The sequence below is a fragment of the Triticum dicoccoides genome, chromosome 2B (assembly GCF_002162155.2).
Source record: "Triticum dicoccoides isolate Atlit2015 ecotype Zavitan chromosome 2B, WEW_v2.0, whole genome shotgun sequence".
NCBI classification, from domain to species: domain Eukaryota; kingdom Viridiplantae; phylum Streptophyta; class Magnoliopsida; order Poales; family Poaceae; genus Triticum; species Triticum dicoccoides.
The window spans coordinates 477,902,471-477,916,535 of record NC_041383.1 but is presented as its reverse complement, the minus strand read 5'-3'; the positions used below and the strand labels follow the sequence as shown (position 1 = coordinate 477,916,535).

General features: G+C 47.1%; 1 pseudogene; it reads left to right on the top strand.

The window, feature by feature from the left end:
• Nucleotides 1-12,221: 12,221 nt before the first annotated feature.
• LOC119360492 lies at nucleotides 12,222-13,611 on the top strand (annotated as a pseudogene).
• Nucleotides 13,612-14,065: the final 454 nt, after the last annotated feature.

Genomic DNA, 14,065 nt, shown 5'->3' with positions numbered 1-14,065 from the left:
TATTTTGTTGCATCTTCATTGCATCACATCTTCACACTCGTGGCTCCAATTTGGGCGTGTAGCATACCGATTTGTTCGTCTCGAAGAGTACATCATTTCATTCCATTGCATCAATTGCATTTGAGCTCATCTTGATGCCCGAAATGTTGTTGGAAGAGGGCTTCATATTGTTAGTTTCAGAATCTTATCAGCACGAGCTCTTTTGTCATTTTTGCCATGATTGATGTGTGCATCCTATGAGGTTGGTCCCTAAATGTGTTTTGAACTAGGCTATGTCTTCTTTACAGAGGTGCTTACCATGTATTTTTGTGATAAATGTGGTGACTAGCACAAGCATGCAAACTAGGCTTCGTGTTAATGCTGTTTTTAGTTCCTGCTCTGCTGTAATTTTATTGCCATGTAAACATGTTGTTACAGAGAGATACATGCATAATTTGAGATACTTCAGTAAGGGTGTTTTGAAAACATGGTTTTGCTCTATCCATACATGGTCCTGGTTGCAATTTTGGAGTAGTCTAGCATGTCATTTTTGTGCTCTACTTTTGCTTCAAATTGTTTCCTGGCAGATTATTTACATATTATTCAATTTGGCCGAGGTTGTTGTAGTTGATCCGGATATGCTATGATGTTGTTTCTTACCATGTATAGCTTCTATGTCATGTCTTTTTGATAGATGTATGCTTAGTTTATCATGAGATGCTCTGTAGTGAGTGCATCGAGCTCGTGAAGGTGCCTTCATAATTATTTCAATGCCATGCTTTGTTTGCTGAAATCTGTTAACGAAACTTGCTATGTTTACGTGGGTGCCATCATATTTTATGATCCTTTTTGGCTTATGGTTAGTAAGGGACTTTTGATCTATGCTTTGAGTAGATTCATGCCATGTCTTATTTTGCTATTATAAGTTCTTGTAGCATGTTTAAAACTTGCTCTGAACATTGCTTCGTGCTGCTATTTATGCCATGTCCAACCTGATAATTTTTTTCACTTTCTCCATGCTTGTTCGAACCTGTTATGATGTGAATTAGCCGTAGCTCAGTGTTCCTCTTTTGTAAAGCATCTCCTGTAGATCATTGCCATATGCTTTGTTTTTTATGTTGGGGTGTTGTAGCATAGTTTCTTGTTGCATGCTAAGTAGCATCGTGCTGTTAATCGCAGCTTTGTGCCATACTTGTCTTGCTTGTCATTTGCAAACCGTGCATCCGTTTCCGGTGATCTTTATATCGATTTCAACCAAAATCATCTCATCTTTCCAGCGGCATACTTGGTTTGCCAAGTTGATGCCTTGTTCATCCTTTTTCCTCCCGAAGCATGCATATGCATTGCATATCACATCTCGCATATCATGACATGTTTTGCATCATGTTGCTTGTGCATTGCACCGTGATTTATTGTGGTTCCTTGCTTGTGTTCTTGCTTTGGGTAGAGCTGGGAGACGAGTACGTGCATGAGGAACCTGTTGAGTACGCTTACGAGGATCCAGCCTTCGACAACTCTGAGAACCTTGCAGGCAAGATGATCATACCTTCGAAATCATCACTATCTTTGCTTGCTAGTACTCGCTCTTTCGCTATGTTAGCCCTACCTGCCATTGTTTACCATGCCTACCTATTGCCATGTTAAACCTCTAACCATCCTGTCCTAGCAAACCCTTTGTCTGGCTATGTCACCGCTTTTGCTCAGCCCCTCTTATAGCATTGTTAGTTGCAGGTGAAGATGAAGTTTGTTCCTGGTCGGAACATTGTTACTTTGGGATATCACAATATCTCCTATTTAAATTAATGCACCTTATATACTTGGTAAAGGGTGGAAGGCTCGGCCTTATGCCTGGTGACTTGTTCCACTCTTGCTGCCCTAGTTTCCGTGATACCGGTGTTATGTTCCTTGATTTTGCGTTCCTTACACGGTTGGGTGATTTATGGGACCCCCTTAACAGTTCGCTTTGAATAAAACTCCTCCAGCAAGGCCCAACCTTGGTTTTACCATTTGCCACCTAAGCCCTTTCCCTTGGGTTTTCGCGAGCCCAATGGTCATCTTTATTACCCCCCCCCCCCGGGCTAGTGCTCCTTCGAGTGTTGGTCCGAATTGAGCTGCCTGCGGGGCCACCTCGGGGAAACTTGAGGGATGGTTTTACTCATAGCTAGTCTCATCCGGTGTTGCCCTGAGAACGAGATATGTGCAGCTCCTATCGGGATTTGTCGGTGCATCGGGCGGCTTTGCTGGTCTTGTTTTACCATTGTCGAAATGTTTTGCGAACCGGGATTCCGAGACTGATCGGGTCTTCCCGGGAGAAGGTCTATTCCTTCGTTGACCGTGAGAGCTTGTGATGGGCTAAGTTGGGACACCCCTGCAGGGTATATAATCTTTCGAAAGTTGTGCCCGCGGTTATGAGGCAGATGGGAATTTGTTAATGTCCGGTTGTAGATAACTTGACACTTGACCTCTTTAAAATGCATCAACCGTGTGTGTAGCCGTGATGGTCTCTTCTCGGTGGAGTCCGGGAAGTGAACACGGTTTGAGTTATGCTTGACGTAAGTAGTTTCAGGATCACTTCTTGATCACTTCTAGCTTCTCGACCGACGCGTTGCTTCTCTTCTCGCTCTCACTTGCATATGTTAGCCACCATATATGCTTAGTGCTTGCCGCAGCTCCACCATATTACACCTTTCCTGCCTATGAGCTTAAATAGTCTTGATCTCGCGGGTGTGAGATTGCTGAGTCCCCGTGGCTCATAGATTCTACCAAAACAGATGCAGGTGCCGATGATACTGGCGCAGATGGCGCAACTGAGTTGAAGTGGGAATTTGATGAGGCCCTTGGTCGTTACTATGTATCGTTTCCAGATGATCAGTAGAGGTGCCCAGTTGGGACGATCGGGGATCTAGTATTTGGGGTTGTCTTCTTTTCATTTGAACTTGACCGTAGTCGGTCTATGAGTGTATTTGAATGATGTATGATCTTAAATTATGTATTGTGTGAAGTGGCGATTGTAAGCCAACTCTCTTTATCCCATTCTTGTTCATTACATGGGATTGTGTGAAGATGACCCTTCTTGCGACAAAACCACCATGCGGTTATGCCTCTAAGTCGTGCTCCGACACGTGGGAGATATAGCCGCATCGTGGGTGTTACACTTACAACCTGGTGTGTTGCAGCTATATATAATAGCATGGGTTCGCCAATATTTGGCGCGGTCAGGATTGGGTTGCTGGCCAAGATGGCCTTTATTTCTTCCAGTCTGGCTGTGGCCGCATCCGTCCACTCAAAGTGTTCAGTGTGTCGAAGAAGGCAATAGAGAGGTAGTGCCTTTTCTCCCAATCGGGATATAAAGCGGCTTAGGGCAGCCACACATCCAGTTAATTTCTGGATTTGCTTGAGATCTGTTAGAATAGCCAATTGTGACAGAGCTCGAATTTTTGTCGGATTTGCTTCAATTCCTCTGTTGGAAATGATGAAGCCAAGCAGCTTTCCAGCAGGTACGCCGAAAACACATTTTTCCGGATTGAGCTTGATGTCGTATGTTCGGAGATTATCGAACGTAAGTCTCAAGTCATCTATTAAAGATTTGACGTGTCTAGTTTTGATGACCACGTCGTCTACGTATGCCTCCACTGTTTTGCCGATCTGCTTCTCCAGGCATGTCTGAATCATGCGTTGATAGGTTGCGCCGGCATTTTTGAGCCCAAAAGGCATGGTATTGAAACAGAAGGGGTCGTATGGTGTTATGAATGTCGTTGCGGCTTGGTCGGACTCCGCCATCTTAATTTGATGGTATCCGGAGTATGCGTCGAGGAAACACTATGAGTCGTGTCCTGCGGTAGCGTCGATGATTTGATCAATGCGGGGGAGGGGAAGGGATCCTTGGGGCAGGCCTTATTGAGGTCCTTGAAATCGACACATAGGCACCAGGATTTGTCCTTCTTTGGTACCATCACCAGGTTTGCTAGCCAATTCGGATGTTTTATATCTCTGATGAATCCGGCCTCGAGTAACTTAGCTAGCTCTTCTCCCATGGCTTGTCGCTTAGGTTCTTAAAAGTGCCGAAGAGTCTGCTTGACCGGCTTGTATCCCTTCAGTATATTTAGGTTGTGTTCGGCCAGCCTGCATGGGATGCCCGGCATGTCTGAAGGATGCCACGCGAAGATATCCCAATTCTCACGCAGGGACTCTCGCAGTGCGGCATCTATTATGCGGTTCAGTTGTGTCCCAATGGAAGCTGTCTTTGTGGGGTCCGTTGGGTGGACCTGGAATTTGACTATCTCGTCCGCTAGTTTGAAATAGGTGGACTTGGGTCGCTTATCGAGTATCACGTCGTCTCTCTCCATTGTAGCGTGTAGCGTGGTTAGTTCTTCAGCTGCAAGGGCTTCGGATAATGCCTCCAGGGCCAGCGTGGCGGTTTTATTTTCAGCGCGGAGTGCGACATCCGGATCACTAGCTAGAGTGATGATTCCATTGGGCCCAGGCATTTTGAGCTTCATGTACCTGTAATGAGGTATGGCTTGAAAGCTCGTGAATGTGTCCCGCCCTAAAAGGGTGTGGTATCCGCTGCTAAACGGGGCCACTTGGAATGTGATTTCTTCGGACCTGTAATTCTTCGGCGTGCCGAATACCACATCTAGTGTGATTTTTCCCGCACATCGTGCCACCCAACTAGGGATGATTCCCCTGAAGGTTGTGCTGCTCCGCTCAATGCGGCTCTTGTCTATTTCCATCTTGTTGAGGGTCTCCTCGTAGATGAGGTTTAATCCGATGCCGCCGTCCATGAGCACTTTAGTAAGCCGGAAGCCGTCCACGATTGGACTAAGGACCAAAGCGGCTGGTGCCCGAACAGTTTAGAATTGTGGTTAGTCACTAGCATTGAAAGTTATAGCCGTGTCGTTCCATGGATTCATTGTTGCAACGTGGTAGACTTCGGCAAGGCTGCGGAGTGCTTGCTTACGCCTATTGTTTGAGGCGAAAGTCTCGAAGACTGTCAGTACCGTATTGTTATATTCGGCGGGATATTGCTCTGTGATATGGTTGATGAGGAGATCCTCGCTGCTCTTTGCTACCTGCCGGAGTATCCAACATGCTCTAAGGCTATGTGTTGGTATGGTATCTAGTGTGCTGTGAATTTTGCATGGCCCATTGAGCCATTCCTCCAATACGGTTCCACGCCCTACAGCGGGCCTTGTTTTTTTGGTAATTGAGTCGGGTAACTTGCGAGAGGTTACCCTTTTAGTTCGAATGAAGGGTTTAGCTAGAGCCGGAGGATCCCAGAATTTTGTTTGGGTTTTCCAGGCGCTTTCCATCGCACAACACTTCTGTACTATGGCTGCCAAGTCAGCAAAGCGTACTATGTCACGGCGACTTATGGCGTTGAGGATGCCCTTGTCCGTGCAATTTTTACAAAAGAATGAGATTGCGTCTTCCTCGCGACAGTCCTTAACCTTGTTTATTACAAGGAGGAATCTGGCCCAGAAGTGATGTACTGTCTCTTGGGGCTCTTGTCTGATGTGGGAAAGATTGCTTGAATCTGGGCGGGTGGGTAGATTTAAGTCCAAACCCTGACCCGATCTGAGGCCCATGGGCAGAGAAGCTTCCGAGCTTGGCCGCTCAGGCTCCGGGATGTTGCCCAATTTTTCCGGCCCGCCGTCCGATTCTAAGTTCAGGGTTTGGGTCATGTCCTCCCGCGAACGGGTGTCCAGCTCGGATAGTTCAGAAATCTGGACATAGTTTGTCCTCAAAATAGAGGGAGAATTGATGTGTTGCTCTTCCACTACCGCTATCTCATGGGTGGCCGGTGGAGAGTTAATCTCCCTTTGGTCGGGTTTAAGCCCAATCCGATCATAGTCCGTAGCGACACCCAGAGTGGCGATGCGATCCAAGAGCTCATTCATGGAAGAGAGCTCCATTGGATCCATCTGTTCGGCGAATTTCGAGTTGATGTGGAGGCTGTTTTTTTATGACCTGTGAAGTCATCGTCGGTGCGATAGCCGATTCGGCGGTCATGACGAAGCCGCCTAGTCGGAGAGTTTGGCCTAGGGCCAGGGCTCCCCCAGAGGTGATGTTGTCCTTGACAACGAGGCGAGCCATCAAACCTTACCGCGACGACATAGTGGAACTCTCAATGAAAGCACCAATGTCGGTGTCAAAACCGGCGGATCTCGGGTAGGGGGTCCCGAACTGTGCGTCTAAGGCTAATGGTAATAGGAGGCTGGGGACACGATGTTTTACCCAGGTTCGGGCCCTCTCGATGGAGGTAATACTCTACTTCCTGCTTGATTGATCTTGATGATATGAGTATTACAAGAGTTGATCTACCACGAGATCGTAGAGGCTAACCCTAGAAGCTAGCCTATGATTATGATTGTTGTTGTTCTACAGACTAAACCCTCCGGTTTATATAGACACTGGAGGGGGCTAGGGTTACACAGAGCCGGTTACAGAGAAGGAGATCTTCATATCTGAATCGCCAAGCTTGCCTTCCACGCCAATGAGAGTCCCATCCGGACACGGGACAAAGTCCTCAATCTTGTGTTTTCATAGTCCAACAGTCCGACCAAAGTATATAGTCCGGTTGTCCGTATACCCCCTAATCCAGGACTCCCTCAATCTTCATGATTATTTGAAGTTCTATCAATTGCCCAACAGTAATTTGTTTACCCACTGTATGCTATTTTTCTCGAGAGAAGCCACTAGTGAAATCTACGGCCCCCGGGTCTCTTCTTATCATATTTGCCTTCGAGATCTATTTCTATTTTCTTTTATTGTTAGTTCTATTAATCCAAAAATACAAAAATACCTTGCTGCAATTTTTAGTAATTTATTTTATCTCGCGTTCCCGCGAGATTCATTTATCCAATCTACTATAATTTTATCTATCTTTTTACCCGTGAGGGATTGACAACCCCTCTCTTACGTCGGGTTGCAAGTATTTGTTCTTTGTGTGTAGGAGTTGTTTACGTGGTGTTGCGTGATTCTCCTACTGGTTCGATAACCTGGGTCTCATCACTGAGAGAAATACCTACCATTGTTGTGCTGCATCTTCCCTTCCTCTTTGGGGAAATATCGACGTAGTTCAAGCAAACATCAGGGTCTGATCTTTAGATCCTTTTTTTATGAGTCTGCTTTGCGGGGCCTGCTCGGCCGCCTCCCGCGCCAGCCCGCAAATCCGGTTTTCCACGAACTGTAAACGCATTTTGCGGGTCGCCATTATACAGGGTCTGCTAGAGATTCTCTAAGTGTGAGCAAGAACACAACAGGTGTAAAGGTTTACCTTCGATCTTGAACTCCCAACCTCTCTAATGTTTCCATGTGGAATGTTCGGCAAGATGCTAAGAGAATAAAACAACTCACGCCTTGAGTGGATGCCCTTGAGAAATTGATGATGTTGTGTTTTGAATGATTCCTCTAACTGTGGTAGAAATGTATTAAGAATACATGTAAGTGTAAATGCATGTCATGGTCATGCTATGGTAGGAGAAATCGGGCAAATATCCCATATGAGCTTTATCTTCTACAATTTGTTTTGTTTTTTCTGTGCTCTTGATAGTGGGTTGTGGTTGTTTCATAAATGGGACCAGTTTGGCTATTTCCTGGTCTTATCAAGATATTCCGCATCATATAGATTAATTATCGAAACTTTTAGTAAATTGTGCCTTATATTTATCGCAGTGTTTATTTATCCTTAAAGTGACATGCAAGTACAAGGATAAATTAGCTTCTCAACTTCCCTTTTTTGGTCAATTGACATTGAAATTTACACTTCTAATATATTAGAATTGCATTAATAAGCTTAAATCGTCATGTGAGCCTCACACAAATTGGTTCACTGGGCGTGCACTTTAAACTTTCGCTTTGTTCATTATATTTTCTTCATTGTTGTACCCATGCAATATTTCATCTAGATTTTTGTTTATTATGTTTTAGATGGTTTTAGGACATCAAATCAGCCTTCTTGGTTCGGGGGCATCACTGGCAGCACACACCTTCTTGATAGCGGTGGCGGGTCGACACGAACATGGGGGGAGGGGGTCAGGGCAGGGAGCGGGGCGGTTGGTTGGGGAATCCTTTGTCAGTCCGTGGGGAAGTACGGTGTGAAGGAGAGAAGGCGTCAGTCGGTTTTAAAGGAGAGAGCTCCAGCAAGAAATGCCGTTTAAAGGGCAGGGTCCGACCGGAAAATAAAAGGGTGTGTCATGGGTGGGGTTTTTGTGTTGGACCGCGTGTTCGAGATAACATGGCAGATAGTCGGACAACCACATTTCTCCCCCACATATGGGCTGGATTTCCAGACAGTTGCATTTTGAGGAGCCCACTGAACAAGCCCAGACGTACGAGAGAGGAATGAGCTTCGACCTGATGTTCTTAATTATTTGTTTCATTCACTTATATGTGTTGTAGCTCGTAGCAGCACACGGACATCCCACTAGTTAATAATTAAAGTATAGATTTACTTTTGAGTTGTATATATGGAAATAATTGCGGTCCGAAATGGAATGATTCTCGCTGAAAGGACTGGGTGTAATTTACTGATCATTGAATGTGACAGTACGATTGCAGTGGAAGCCTTTAATCAACCAGAGGCATACTTTGGTCTTGAGGCGGCTATCATCATGGAGTGTAATTAAGCAAATGGAGTTGGAATTTGCAAAGACTTTTTTTTGAAGGGAGACCAGCAAAACGTTGGGCTTTTCATTATGATAGGAAGGGAGCAATATGTACATTGACCAAGGGTGGCCATAAGGAGTGAAGAGAAGAGGAAACTAAGAGAAAGTAGAAAAAAGGAAAAACACCTGACAGGCTAAATCTCTCAGCCTGGGTCCCCGAAGGGCGACAGCAGGCAGGTCGCACCCCCCATTCTCCACAACTCCAAGTCTCCTAGAATCTCCTTTAGTGTGGTTTGTACCGCCGAGAATTTGTTTCTGAAAATTCTGTTGTTTCTTTCAAGCCATATTCTCCAGGAAACCAGGATCAGCATTGATTTGATTCCTTTCTTGTGTTCAGCCACCGTCCTAGAGACAATTGAAATCCACATTTCTTTTGAGCTTTCAGGGTTTTGCCAAGCAAGGGGATTGAGTGAACCGCATCCTGTCCAGGCCGCAGTCTCTTGCCAGATCCTCCGCGCATGCGAGCACTCCCGAAGGATGTGCATCGAGGTCTCCAAATTTCGCAGGCAAAGTGGGCAGAAATAGTTGTTTGGCCACCCCCGTTGCTGAAGCCGATCAGCGCACTAGAGCCTATCTAGCATGAGCAGCCAGATGAAAAACTTACAGCAAGGTGGAGCCCAAGCCCGCCAGAACATGCTTTTGAATGGAGAATCCACTCTGCCAGCAAACTGAATTTGGTAAGCAGCCGCAACTGAGTATGCTCCTGATGATGTTGTTTTCCAAGTTATTGAGTCCGCAGCACCAACAGTGAGGCTTGCCTCAGCATTTCGAACCAGTCTCCATATTTGGCAGAACTGGTGGAGGAAATCATCAGTGAACGGTGGTCTTCTAGTGTCTTGAATCCATCGATGACCATGCAGTGCATCTCTGACAGATCGCCTTTTTGCTCTTGTTCGTTTATACAGCGCCGGAGCAAGCTCATGCAAAGGCAGTGGCCCCAACCATGTAGATTCCCAGAACAAAGCAGTTGCACCGTCACCAATCGTGATTGTCATCGCCGCGGCGAAGAGGGCTCGGTCGTGCTCATCACATGGAAGATCCGAGCCTACCCAAGCCCTATGTGGCTCTGTCCAGGACAACCACAACCATCGGAGTCAGAGCGCTATGGTGAATTTTTGGAGATCATGGATCCCGAGCCCACCCAGCTCCATCGGGGAGCAGACTTGGCGCCAGTTGACCTTGCTCTTGCCTCTAGAGAGATTTTCTTCTTGTGCCCAGAGAAACTTTCTGCAGATCCTATCTATGTCTTTGAGGAAACCAACGCTCGTGTGGATGGCGGTTAGCGCGAAGATAGGTATAGCTGTGAGCACCGAGCGCACTAGAGCGCGTCTGCCAACGACATTCATCAGTCTACCCTTCCAGTTGGCCAGCTTTGCCCTAATTCTATCAAGGACGAATTGCAGGTGTACCTTTCTTAGTCTACCCAAGGTGATTGGCAGGCCAAGGTATGTGATCGGGAAAGCAACACGTGCCCCAGCAAAAGCCCCTAGAACATGGTCTAGATTGATTTCCTGGCATTGTATGGCTGCCACAGTGGACTTTTGGGGGTTCATCCGAAGCCCTGTGGCCTCACCAAAGAGCTTCATGATCTCCAGCAGGCAGGAGACATCCCCTCCGTTGGGGTTGGAGAAGAGAATGGCATCGTCTGTATACAGGTTGAGCCTCATCTTGGCATCTCTGCCCAGTAGTGGCGTTAGGAGTCCAGAGTTTTGAGCCGTTTGCAAGATACGGTGCAGAGTGTCGATTGCCAAGATGAACAAGAACGGGGACACGGGTCCCTCTGCCGCATGCCTCGCATATGATGTATCCTATTGCATGGAATTCCATTGAGCAGGACTGTAGAGGACGACGAAGCCAGGAGGAGGGAGATCCAGTTGCGCCACCTGAGCGAGAAACCTAGATTTTGCAGCAGTTATGTACTCCCACGAGACCGAATCGAAAGCCTTAGCAATGTCCAGCTTGAACAACAACATCTGCTTTTTCTTCCTATGGAAACTACGGGCAGCATTCCTGACAAAGAGGTAATTGTCATGTATGCATCTAGTCTTTAGGAAAGCACTCTGCGCAGGGGATATGATGTTGGCCATCTTTGGAGCAAGCCTGATGAACAAGATCTTGGCAATGAGCTTTGCAAAGGAATGCACCAAGCTGATTGGTCTAAACTGTCCAATTTCGGAGGCCTCATCAGATTTGGGCAAGAGCACTACATTAGCAGAGTTCAGGATCCCCAAGTTTGAGCAATTCATGTGGTAGAACTGATTTAGGGCATCGAGGAGATCATGTTTGATGATAGTCCAGCAGCTTCGATAGAAAATCCCCGAGAAACCATCAGGCCCCGGAGCGCGATCCGTCGGTGTTTGTTTGATTGCCTGCCAAACCTCCTCCTCAGAGAATGGAAGATCCATTCCTTCTTCATCTATCTGTGGCAGGTTGATCGCTTCCCAGTTGATGGTGCAATTACGCATGAGCTTCTGGCCTAAGATGCCATGAAAGTGATCGTAGATCACCTCCTCTTTTTCCTTGTGGTTTGTCACGCTGATGTTTCCTTGCTTCAGCGATAAGATGAAAAAATTTCGCCGTCTTGCATTGATCTTGGCATGGAAGAAAGTTGTGCTGGTGTCACCCGCCCTAAGCCAATTTATGCGGGAGCTCTGCTTCTTTCTAGCCCGCTCAATCGCAACTAAGCCTAGCAGCCGTAGCTTGAGTTTTTTGCGTAGCTCCCATTCAGCATCAGACAGAGCCCTGCTTTCCTGGACTGTGTCGAGACGCAGGATGATCTCTTGTGCCATGAGGAACTGCAGCTTTGCTTTACTGAACAGCCCTTTGCTCCAACTCTTTAGGGCACTGGCCGTACGTTGCAGCTTGACGTGCAGGGAGAGGATCATGCACCTAGATTGGATTGGCCTCATCCAAGCATTGTTGACAGTCTCATGGAACCCTGGGAATTTTGGCCAAAAAGTTTCAAAACGAAACCTCGCTCTGCGTAAGGGTGCGCTTGCATTTGCCAGAATCAAGGGACAGATTCGTGTTCCTCCAAAGGAATCTGCCGGTCTTCATTTGTGCATTGTTTTCGTGAAGCGAATGAGGTAGCAGATAGCCTAGCTAGAAATTCTCTTACCATTAGATCTTGGGGATTTTGGGATAGTTCTATCCCTGACTTTATTTCTCCTCTTTTAGTAAATGACTTGTCTATTATGTGAGGAATAAAGTCTATTTGCTGTAAAAAAAAGAGTCCAACACATACGAGGGTTCCTTTGGAAATAATCGTTACGTACATGGTGCTACGTGATTCTTATTCATTTACAAGAAGTTATTAAAAAAAATCCTTTACAAGAAAGAACTACTTTCCCCACGACAGGAGGCCATAGAGAATCGGTTTCACTAGTCAGAGTTCGGCTCGGACCGCTTTCAAGAAACAGAAAACAAAAAAAGGAAATCGGCTCAGACCTGGAGTCCAACAGGGCTACTATATATTGACGAGCATCGGTGCATGACCAAACATCACATAATCTCGCGCCAGGTTTTCCGGCGGCTGCACCAGGCGTTTCTTTCCGCTTTTGCTGCGTAGTCTGCATGGCGATACTAGAGTCCAACATCGCCGTCTCTACGCTGCTCGACACGAGCGACTCCGGCGAAGACAAGCTGCTCAATCCATCAGATATGTCCGGCAGATTCGTGTTCCTCCCCAGCCGGGCTGTGGCGAACATGCTGCGGCGATGGAACTACCAGGAGGGCTCAGGTCTCGGCACTCAGGGGCAAGGGATCGTCGCGCCTATACAAGCCGTCGTGCGGGTGCGGCGGCGTCCAAAGGCCGGCCTCGGCTACCGTGAGAAACCATACACAATGGTCTCCACGTGCCGCCGGAGCCGCCCGTGGAGGAGGAGTGCCGTGAGTGGGAGAATATTGCACGGGCTATGCGGCTTGAAACGGAGTGCTGCGAGACGATCCTCGCCCTCCTGCATGACATGAGGCTTCAAGGGGATGACAGCGTGGAGACGACGGATGCGCTGAAGGCCATGGCCGAGTCCAAGAAGGGGCTCCAGGGGAAGCGCACGCTAGGGACGTTGAAAGCCAGGCTGCCTTCTTCTGCCGCGCGCTACATAATCGAGCAGGTGATCACGCCGAGGATGGTTGTCGACGTGCGAGAGTGGAAGCCGTCATGGGATCCGGACTGCCACGACTGGCTACGCCCGTTCATTCCCCTCATCGGCCACTTACCCGAGAGCCTCTACAGTACTGTGGAGAGCAAGATCAGGAACGGTGACTACGAAGTCGTCTCGCCATGGAAGGAATACCTTAGCCCTGTGCAGTGGGACACCTTCAGCAAGCGTCACATCCTGCCAATGCTAACACGGTTGGTACGGGAGATGAAGATCACGCCGCCGAAGCAAACCGACCCTTCGTTCCGGACCGTGATGCTGTGGGCACCTCTCCTGCGCGCTCAAGACGTGGTGTCGATCCTAGAGGCCGAAAAATTCTTTGAAAAATGGGAAAGCACGCTGCGGCACTGGCTGCAAGCCGCGAAGCCCCCGTTGGGGGAGGCCATCGCATGGTGCACCGGCTGGAAGACGCTCTTCACACCAGAGCTGCTCGCCGACGAAAGTGTGCTCACGCATCTTGATGCTGGCCTTGATATGGTCGATCCTGCAATGCAAGAACTCGACAGTCTTTTTAGCAATTTGTAGTCTGCATCTACTGCAATTTGTCTTGTATGGCAATTTCTGTTGTAAAGATGTAGTCATGATATATTCCAGAATAATCTCATGGAGCATATCTATGATCTCAACTTCTCAAGTAGCTATTAGTTTCATCAGAGACATTGGAGATTAAGAGATGTTCCTTTTCTTGGGAGTCCCAAGGAATATATTTTCACGCGAGTCCCAAGGAATTAATTGGAATAACAAGTTCGTTTAATTTGCAGGAGACATAATCACAGACAGATGTGTATCCTAGTGTATTGTAGTGTGTCGGAGTGATAATGACAGGAAAATGTTACTATCATCCTGCAGAAAATAAGTTATACCGGCATGCATGGAAAAATGTAACGATATATCATCCAGACAACCACTTATGTTGGGAACGCTTGAACAATTTTTTCTTCTGGGTACGCGGTCGTTTACTAACAGTCCAGATTTCGGAACAGATCTCCGAGAAAATGCAGTGATGGCGCGTGAAAATATCATGGTCGATTCTTCAGTAGCAGCATACAGATCAAGCTGTCGACAAATCATAAAGAAGCAGCAACAATTTTACTTTGCAATGTGTGCATAAGCTGCTGGAGGGAGGTAGATTGCAGTTGCAATAGGTGTACCATACTTAGCTGTTTATGATGATGATGGAGCATTTGGCAGGTCAATATCAAGTCGAGTTGGCTGTGAAAAAAAAATATTGGCTTATTTTAGAAAAATTCCGCCTTG